We start from the raw sequence: 10,490 nt of genomic DNA on the forward strand, positions 1-10,490 counted from the left end.
AAGAAAAACTAAAACATGGAACATAAATCTGTAAAGACGTCTTAATGTGTGTGTTATATCATTGTTTTATTTTATCTGAGTAATTGTGTGAGGTTGAATGTTTACCGATGTTACCTGCATGATTTAAAGATATCAAAATTGAAGGTGTTGGTTTTCCTGTTACAAGTGTTAGCAATAATTTAATCTAGGCAAATTTAATCGGCGTTTTTTAATTTCAATACATTTACCTACTAGTATTTTACAAGTATTTTCGTTTTGTATCAATTTCGCCAGCTGATTGACGCTGTACTCATTGGTTTTACTTTTGCCAGTTCAGCCTTTTTTTTTTAAATGTGTACCAATTTTGCCAGCGTCTTTTTTTTTTAATTTGTAACAATTTTACCAGTGTGTTTTCTTAGTTCCGTTGACCGGGTTCGAACTCGTACCTTTCAATTACTACGACATGGGCTACGTATTTCATGCAGGCTATAGGTAAAGAAACATAATGATAATCCAGTATAATATAAGGTATACATTGGAATGTAAACACAATATGGTCACTGTCAGGTATCCCTGGTCGGATAGTAACGCTAAGAGTTATAATACTTCAAAAACCAGTTAAGATCAGGTAGAGAATACTATGAAGGCATTAACAATGATTTACAGTTTCATCTGCTGTCCTATTTCTTTTTATCTAATATGACCCACTTTCGAACCCATGTCTGAGCCCAAATAACCAAGCATTCAATTTCATTCAGATTTTTTTAAAAAATGTAAATCTCAATGTCACGTATCAGTCGTAAATTAAAAGATCAATATATGGTATGATTTTCAGTAAAACGCAGGGAGTCGCATTATGATGTCAATTTCGTACAGAATTTTCTAAAACTGACGAAAATGCTCAAACTGCTTGAGGAATCGTAGACTTACAAAGTCTGTTGAGATCAAATTATCTGTAATAATATTAATTTCTTCTCACTGACATTGATATTTCTCAGAAAAACATTTTCTCTCTAGGCTCATCTCGTTAGAGACAGAGGCAAGAGATATGGTAAATTTTTTCAGAAAGTGGTATCAGAGAGGATTGATTTTATGGGTAGTGCATTTATGACTCTAACGACTGATGCCAGTCTAGAGAAATCGTCTAGAGAAATCGCTGCATTCAGAATTTCCGGCGACAAAATTTTTCCAGTTCTTCCTATAAACCGAAAAGAGCTATTTACATTAAATTTGTTGGAATGTGCTACATAAAGAACAACGTACAAGTCCTACATATAAAGTAAGAAGGGAAAAGTCCAATATCTGACCTATCGTGACAGCTGATGATAAAAGTTGACAGGTAAAGAATACCTATGAACGATGGCAAAGAAAAGACATGGATTTTTTTTTCACATGCGCATGCGGTAGCCCGGTACCATTTACGTTCGCAGGTGGTAGTCTTTACGTTCGCCCGCGGTAGCTTTTACATGAGGTAGTCTAAAGTGCTCACGCGGTAGTCTTTACGTATACCCGGTACCATTTTACGTGCGCATCCGGTAGTCTTTACGTTCGCCCGCGGTAGCTTTTACATGAGGTAGTCTAAAGTGCTCATGCGGTAGTCTTTACGTATGTACCCGGTACCATTTACGTGCGCATCCGGTAGTCTTTATGTTCGCCCGCGATAGCTTTTACATGAGGTAGTCTAAAGTGCTCACGTGGTAGTCTTTACGTATGTACCTGGTACCACTTACAAGCGCATCCGGTAGTCTTTACATTCGCACATGGTAGTCTTTACGTTCGTACAAGGCCTAGTCTTTACGTCCGCATGCGGTAGCTTTGACGTGCACATGCGGTAGTCTAGATTTAGTAACTAAAATGGCGAAGGCGCGGGGCGAAAACACGATAATTAGCACTCTTCAAACGTCGAGTTTTCGCACCGCGCCCTCGCCATTGGAATTACTAACTGTCGACTTTTCGCCCAGCGGCCCCGCTTATTATCGTGATTTCGCTCCACTCCCCCGCTAAATAGCGAGTTTTCGCGCCGCGTCCCCGCCATTTTAACTTGTTAATTCTCGTCTTTATTCAAGACAATCTCTGGGAAAACTATGTTTGTCCATTTGTCAGTTCCGTTTCAAATGTACTTCTTGCAGAAAACACAATAGCTGGTGTCTTCAAAGACTCTGTAAACATGTAATTGCATGGACAACTAAAACAACAATACGAGACTAGCATTAGGAGTAATATAAAATACGAACAGGTATTGAAAATAAACATCAAAATCTAGAACGGCTGTACAAAGAAAAGGTGTACAGCTCGCAGTTAAAGCTTTTTCCTGTGCATGATTGTTTGCAGATTCTTAGTTTTTTTATGGCGTGTACTGTAAAAAATTCAAATGGTCACGACTGACATAAGTAATAATATTTCTTTTTGAAAACTGAAATATATAGACGTAAGTGAACATAAAATATTCTTTTCTTTCATGATCTCCAAGTAACTTGTTTTGTATCAACGAAAATAGAAATCAAAGACAAATACCTGTTATATCTTTGAATAAAGCTTCCTTTGTGTCAGCCAGTTTGTTCAGTTCATATTGAACGTCATTTTTTTGTCTCCTGTTAGCGTTGTTTAAGCGTTCTTCGTGGTCATCAACTCGTTTTCCTACGCTTTTCCTTTCTGATTTCAGATTTCCAAGAGCTGCCGTTGCTTCATTCTTTATAATCTTCATTTCTTTCTTTATATTTGCAACTATGAATTCAAGTCGATCCATTTTTTTTTCAAGTAGTTTCTCTTCGTAATGGAATTTAGAACAATGTGGTTCCGAATCTTAGCCATGCAATGACAACAAAATGAAAATTATCATTTTTATAATTTGTTTGAAAAACATTTTGACTTAGAAATATGTTATTTTTGTAACAGCCTATTTCTTCTGTCACGTGTCAATAAATGGGAGTTTTGCATTATGCTGTAGGGATAATACACGTTTTTGTGTATTAACGTCTGCAGAAGCCCGCGGGATTGTTTGTGACCGAGACCGAAGGTCTTCTGCAGACGTTAATATACAAAACAAACGTGTATTGTCGCTATTCTTGCATAAAAAAAATACACGATGACTTTATGTATTGTTTTCATATGCGATATCTTGACGATTCCGGTACATTTTTAGCTCGACTTTTCGAAGAAAAAGTAGAGCTATTGCACTCGCCCCGGCGTCGGCGTCGGCGTCGCCATTGGTTAAAGTTTTTGATAAAGTCAAATATCTCTGTTACTATCAAAGCTTTTGACTTGAAACTTAAAATAGTTATTCACTATCAAAGTCTACACCAGGAGAAACAATCCCCATAACTCTGATTTTGAATTTTGACAGAATTATGCCCCTTTTTAACTTAGAATTTTTGGTTAAAGTTTTTGATAAAGTCAAATTTCTCTGTTACTATCAAAACCTTTGATTTGAAACTTAAAATGCTTATTTATCATCAACATCTACACCAGGAGAAACAATCCCCATAACTCTGATTTGAATTTTGACAGAATTATGCCCCCTTTTAACTTAGAATTTTTTGTTAAAATTTTTGATAAAGTCAATTATCTCTGTTACTATTAAAGCTTTTGACTTGAAACTCAAAATAGGTATTTACTATCAAAGTCTACACCAGGAGATATAATTCCCATAACTCAGATTTGAATTTTGACAGAGTTATGCCCCTTTTTAACTTAGAATTTTGGTTAAAGTTTTTGATAAAGTCAAATATCTCTGTTACTATCAAAGCTTTTGACTTGAAACTTAAAATACTTATTTACCATCAAAGTCTACACCAGGAGAAACAATCCCCATAACTCTGATTTGAATTTTGACAGAATTATGTCCCTTTTTAACTCAGAATTTTTTGTTAATTTTTTTTAGAAAGTCAAATATCTCTGATACTGTTAAAGCTTTTGACTTGAAACTCAAAGTAGTTATTTGCTATCAAAGTCTACACCAGGAGACACAATTCTCATAACTCTGATTTGAATTTTGACAGAGTTATGTCCCTTTTTAAGTTGGATATTTTTAATTCAGAGTCAAGCACTGAGAAAAGTCGAGCGCGCTGTCGTACGGACAGCTCTTGTTCATTTACCATTCTGTTGTTCTTAGAAACGGTAAACATGTTTTAAATACCCGTATCCAGGGCCCAGAAATAAACAACACTATCAAAAGCATATCCTGAAGTTTTTTAAACGATTTTTTTATCTCTCGTTATTACAAACATAAAATTACCAATAATTGTTCATATCAATTCACAATTTGCTGCACTCGAGCACAATTTCAAGAATAATAACTTTACATTCGAGTTATATTGAGTACGGACACAGTTGGAGTACGGATGAGTACGAACGTAGTGTCAAGCTTCCAAGCTGTTTATATAAATTCTTCGAGAAATTAGATAAAAACATACCGACTGATACTTACCAAAATCATAAATATGATTCCTAAAAAAAAGAATCGCACAGGTTACACGCGATAGGTTACACGCGATTCTTTAACATTCACGGCTGTCTACAAAATCTGAGTCGACGCCGAGTTCTAAAAGGGGAGTAAACAAGGGAAGAAACGAGTACGAACATTGTTGGGGGCAGCGCATTTGGCGTTAGTTACTGATACAGCAAAACATTCTTTGGTTTAGATTGCATCTTTTTTTGCTTCGAGGAGAGGTTTTTGTGAAAGAAACAAAACGCAGATACCACATGTCAATCTGCGCAGAAATACATATACGTCCCTGGGAAAGCATTTCAAAAATAAAAATCGGGTATTAACAGCACTGGCACCAGAACAGAAAGAAAATACCTCTGTACATGTTACACCCTACCCCTAGGTATTCTATAAGAACCATGGTCATGAACGGGAAAATGCACTAACCCATTTCAATCGTACATTTCTCACCTAAAACGCACAGTTCGGTGAATGGATACCTGGCATATTAAACAAGCGGTAATTTATCTTCCATCGTGCACCAGTCACATTGTCTCAATATTTCATATTGCAGAGATAATCCAATATATTTTATGCTGTCGTCAGCGTTTCAGAAAAATCTTGCATGAACTCCCCTAATGAACATCCGGTCTAGAGGTCACAGCAGTGTGCACATATTAGGCGAAATGTAAACAAACATAAAAAGAATGCAAAATATTCACATTTTACATTCATATTTTACAGTAAAACTCGAAATGATGAAAGAAATTCGTCTCAGATATGATTTTGAATTTGAAGTCGTACATTGGTATATATATCTATACTGTTTATATAATTCATATTGCACATTTATGCTGCACATACATATTTTAGCGTACACGTGTAGTTAAACGACGACTGACATACATTTTCACTTCAGCCAATAAGAATGGTTTTGTAATCTAGACCGGAACTTCACTAGGGAAGTTCAACCAAGCTTTTTGCGCAACGCTGAAAAAACTATAAACTGTGCGTTGTTTCTCTAAGATAAGAAATATTGAAGAAACGTGACCGGTACACAATGGAAGATAAATTACCACTTGTTCAATATCCATAGTACACATTTACCGAACTGCGCGTTTAAGGTATGAAATGCGCGATTGAAATGGGTTAGTCTATTTTCCCGTTCATGACCATGGTTCTTATAGAATACCTAGGGGTCGGGTATAACATGTACAGAGGCATTTTCTTTCTGTTCTGATTAACAGCACGTGAATTGCCTTGTTTGCACACGATTTTTCTCCCGTTAATATATGGGCGGATCCAGTGAAAAAAGTAGTTTTTATGCAAAAATGTGTATATACACAAATACATCTTGCGAAAAAAGGCCCGTCGTACTTGTATTAGACAGTTTTTTAAAAGTTGAAACTTTTAAAACGTCAACACATTACTACATGTATTCGCATAATGCTGTTGTATTGAAAAAAAATGTAGAAAGGTCAATGATTTATTTTTATTGACTTCAAATTATTGCAATTAGTGAAAAATCAGTTTGTTCGGTGTTAAATACAATTGTAATTGTAAACGTACTTATGTTAGTCTATTAGATCTGGACATGTCACATTTTAGACTAGTGTCAAGCCATGTTTTGGTCGGAAGTTTGATTATTTCCCAAGTAATCTTGCGGCCCGTACAGGTAGTTTTAATGAAACATAATAATCTATTTCTACGTATACACTGCAGGAACAGTGGTTAATCATATGCCTAAGAGTCACATACGGAAATATATTTTCTGCCGCAGTAAAAACTGTTCGGTATAATTAAAAGTGGTTTTGAAGTTATAGCTCTTTATTCTGTTGTTGTGGTCACCCATTCAAATGCTCTGGTGCTATACGCATTTAAAATGCTCATGCAATCTGTTGCTTTGTTCCGCTGGATTTGCACTAACACAATACATGTCTATGGCGCCAAGCAAATGGTGCTGGATAACCATCTCCTGGCATTATTTCAGGCACTGGCAGGGACGTGGTGTGGATACAGCCACCGAATCTCCAAAGGCACGCTAGATAGCTTACTCCAATGACGACAAGTGTAGAGTACAAACTAACAGAGCTCATGGACAAGTGAATCAAAACCAACAATCTGAACCACTCGGCCGTGAGGCGCCCCATCCCCCACCCCCACCCCACTACGATCAGTAAATTTCAGTTTTCCAATTTATATCGGTATCACAACAAATTATTAATATCTGTCGGCACAAACTTCAAACTTCATCTGAAAATAAGAAAATGAATACGTAAATGAAATTCATATGGACTTTGTGAAATATTATTATTTTCTTAGGTTTTAAGAAGAATGGTAGTGTCACATTGTACCCCCCCCTACCCACTCCCCATCCCTCCTCTGGTAATGCTTGATAGAATATCATTAAAAATTTAAAGAGTGGCATAAAATCAAGTATGAAACTCTCGGCAATATGCTTATGTCCGCTTGATGTTGATGATGTACACCAAGTTTTATTTGAATTAGGTTACTGTTTTTTTGTGCTCACCTCCCACACACACACCCCATGAGTGGTGGAGGCATATAGATTTGCTCTTATCCGTCCGTCCGTCCGTCCTTCCGAGAATGTTGTGTAACGCCTAGCTCCAAAAGTATTTGACGTAGAGTCACAAAACTTTACAGGAATGTTGGTCAGCATATGCAGTTGTGCACCCGGGGTTTCGCGTCCGGACTCATTCAGTCTTGTAGGAGTTATGGCCCCTGACTTAGTTAAAAATTGGTCATTTTAATGTTGTGTCGCGCGTAGCTCCAAAAGTATTTGACCTAGAGTCACCAAAGTTTACAGGAATGTTGGTCAGCATATGCAGTTGTGCACATGGTGATTCGCGTCCGGATTAATTCAGTCGTGTAGGAGTTATGACCCCTGACTTGGTTAAAAATTGGTCATTTTAATGTTGTGTCGCGCGTAGCTCCAAAAGTATTTGACCTAGAGTCACCAAAGTTTACAGGAATGTTGGTCAGCATGTGCAGTTGTGCACCTGGGGTTTCGCGTCCGGATTCATTCAGTATTGTAGGAGTTATGGCCCCTGACCTAGGATTTTTTTTAATGTTTTGTCGTGCGTAGCTCCGAAAATATTTTACCTACAGTCATTATTTCACTACACAAGACCAGACTTCTTGTCCAGACTTACTCAAAAAAAAAGTTTGTGAAACATGTATGTTAAAATGTACTTGACCTAGAATCATAAAACATTAGAGGATTGTTTTATAGCCTATGAAGTGTTCTCTTTAGGAATTTACTCAGCCAGGCCAGAGTTATGGCCAACTAAGTGAAAAATACACATACGGTTCTTAAAAGTTTGTGTTGCAAACATCTTAAAAGTGTTTAACCTGAGTCATTAAACCATGTTACAGTGGCAGGAGTGGGGAGCACCTGTGTCTCATCTAGTTTATTTTGTTTTTGTCAGGTCAAGGAATACAATGACACACTTTAGGCCACGTGGCGACTTTTGCAACATTTTATGGTAGATGAAGATTTTGAGGCTGCCAAATTGTCAGCAGTATCTTTTTAAAAGCAACAAAATCAGTACAAATGTATATCATGTTGTGGTTTATCAAATTATATATACATATGATATATGTATAAGAATGGTGTGGCGGTGGGAATTTTGTGTCTATTACACCAGCTGATCTGGAATTTTGAAAGAAATGCTCTTGTTATAATATATTTTTACATCTTACAAAAATAAACGCATTATAAAAGATGTTAAAATTTTATTTACTATTCTTGTGTTTTATATTGTCTAAACGTTTTCCTAATAGTATCATCCTAAATCTGTCCAGAAGTAGCACCCCACAACTGTAACATATCCAGCTTTACTGTAACTCACAGTAAATTTGCTACCTCGTATTATAAGTACATGCCTGAGAGGGTTTTTTATCATGCAAATGAGCGAGCATAAAATATGGTTTGAAATATCTTTTAATCAATTCCTTTTTGATAATTTTATATCAAAATTTCGAATTCTGAATAAAACGCTTGATAGACTTCAATATACTGTGTTTCCCATGTTAAACCGTGTCCCAAATGACGGACATTGATCTAAAAATTCAATTTATATTTTTGCAAAAAAGAGATAAATCTTTACCATTTCTTTGGTCAGCAAACCTAATCCAGCGATTATTATCCTTCACGTTATCCGGGAAAACTGTAGCAGCAGCATTCTAAATCTGTATCATGATATCCTCCATAACCGAGTCTCGTGTAACAGTTCCTGCCCGGTGAATAAACACGATTTTATTTCTATACAGAAATAATCGATACTAAAGGATATAATTAAAGGGGTATATTTATTTCTGAAAAAAAAAAAGTTTGGCTCTGTGAGTGATATAGCGAAATATCTCGCTAATAATTTTCAGTATTTCACCAGTTAGCATAAAATAAATAACTTTACCAGGTCTGTTTCTGTGTAGATCCATAAGGTTATAATGCAGTAATTCGGTCAAAAATGTGCTTCCGTGGTGTAGTCGAAAGAAGTCCCTAATAAACAGATCCTAATTTTTCCATTTTTCGCGCATTTGCGCGTAAATCGGGGGCCAAATGGGCATTATTTCACTCGTGGAATGAATTTTACATGAAATAGGACACTTTTCATGCTAATATTCGCATGTCTTCGAGTTGTTTACTTGAAAACGAAAGCATGGTGTTTATTCTGCGGACCGCTTTCTGAAATGCGGCAATATGAGGGTACCTGACTTCAGTTGACTTGCATTTCACTGCATACTATTCAACACCCCTTTTTCATTTCGTTTTCTTGAAGCAAAGTTATGGATATCTTGTGAAAAATAGGTCAACGACGGAGTGAAAATCTAGAAACTGTAACAAAATTGTTCTGAAGTAGCTGAATTTTATATGAGTAGTATAAGAAAGGATGGTGCGAGGACATATCTGACCCCACTTGACATATGACCCTTGACCTAAACCGACCAATGCTGACCAATTTCAACAAATTTAAAACAAATTTTAACAAATTATTGTTAAAACCTATAGTAAAATATGATTAAACACTTCCACCAAATATTTGCCAAAATCCTGCCAAGTGGCAACAATGTGGCAGTCGCTGCCAACTTGACAAACTTTTGGCAGAACGTTGGCAAACACAAATTCAACCAATCAAAAGCCTGCCATTTTTCTGCCAAGTGGCAGCAATGTGACAATGTCTGCCAACTTGGCAAACTTTTGGCAAACTTTTGGCAGATTATTTTTATTGATAAAATGTAAAGGTATTTGATTTTATTTTCAATTAGTAAGTATATTATTAGGGTACACATAGTAATTAAAACTTTAATTAAACTTTTAATCCAAAAGTCTGTTTCCATCATAAGATACAGGTTCATCCGATATGTAGAATCTAATGTAACTACCCATCAAAAGCATAAATGTTACTTCTGTAGATGCTGAATCCTCATAAGGATGAATATCAAACATTGTTCCTTGTTTTAGATAAACTTTAATTTTTTTCTTATACATAGATATTAACTTATCAGTGTCAAAGTCCTCAGCTGCCTCAGCTGTTATATTTACATTATCAAATATATCAAAAAATAAAACATCATCCTGAGGTCTATAATTCCGCCACCTAAATATAAAATGTGATATTGGGCTTTTAGTCGGTTTATCCGGTTCACCTAAAGAGCTCGTACCCTTTAATAAAATCTTAATATCTATTATATAAGTTCCGGTTTTTCTGACTATAAACACACCACTCAAAAGCATATCTAGTACATCTATTTTATATTTTTGGTCTATGAGTATAAAATCTTTATAATCTACGATAATTCCAGGTCTTACTTCAAATTCATTTAAATAATTTAAACCGGCCATATTTTCATATGTTGAATGTATCCAGGCACCACGACGGTCAAAATACTTTTTCATTTGTATGTAATCAAAAGTATGATTATAATAGTATTCAAAGAGAAACACTTCATGTCTCACTTCCTCTACCCTTTTTTCTATTTTCCTGTCTTTCTTTTTAAGTTTAAGAATTATTTCAGCTAAATCATCAAGTCGTTTTGTTGTAGCAACTTTAGAAGCAGATAA

Source organism: Mercenaria mercenaria, chromosome 11, assembly GCF_021730395.1.
Source record: "Mercenaria mercenaria strain notata chromosome 11, MADL_Memer_1, whole genome shotgun sequence".
In the NCBI taxonomy this organism is placed as follows: domain Eukaryota; kingdom Metazoa; phylum Mollusca; class Bivalvia; order Venerida; family Veneridae; genus Mercenaria; species Mercenaria mercenaria.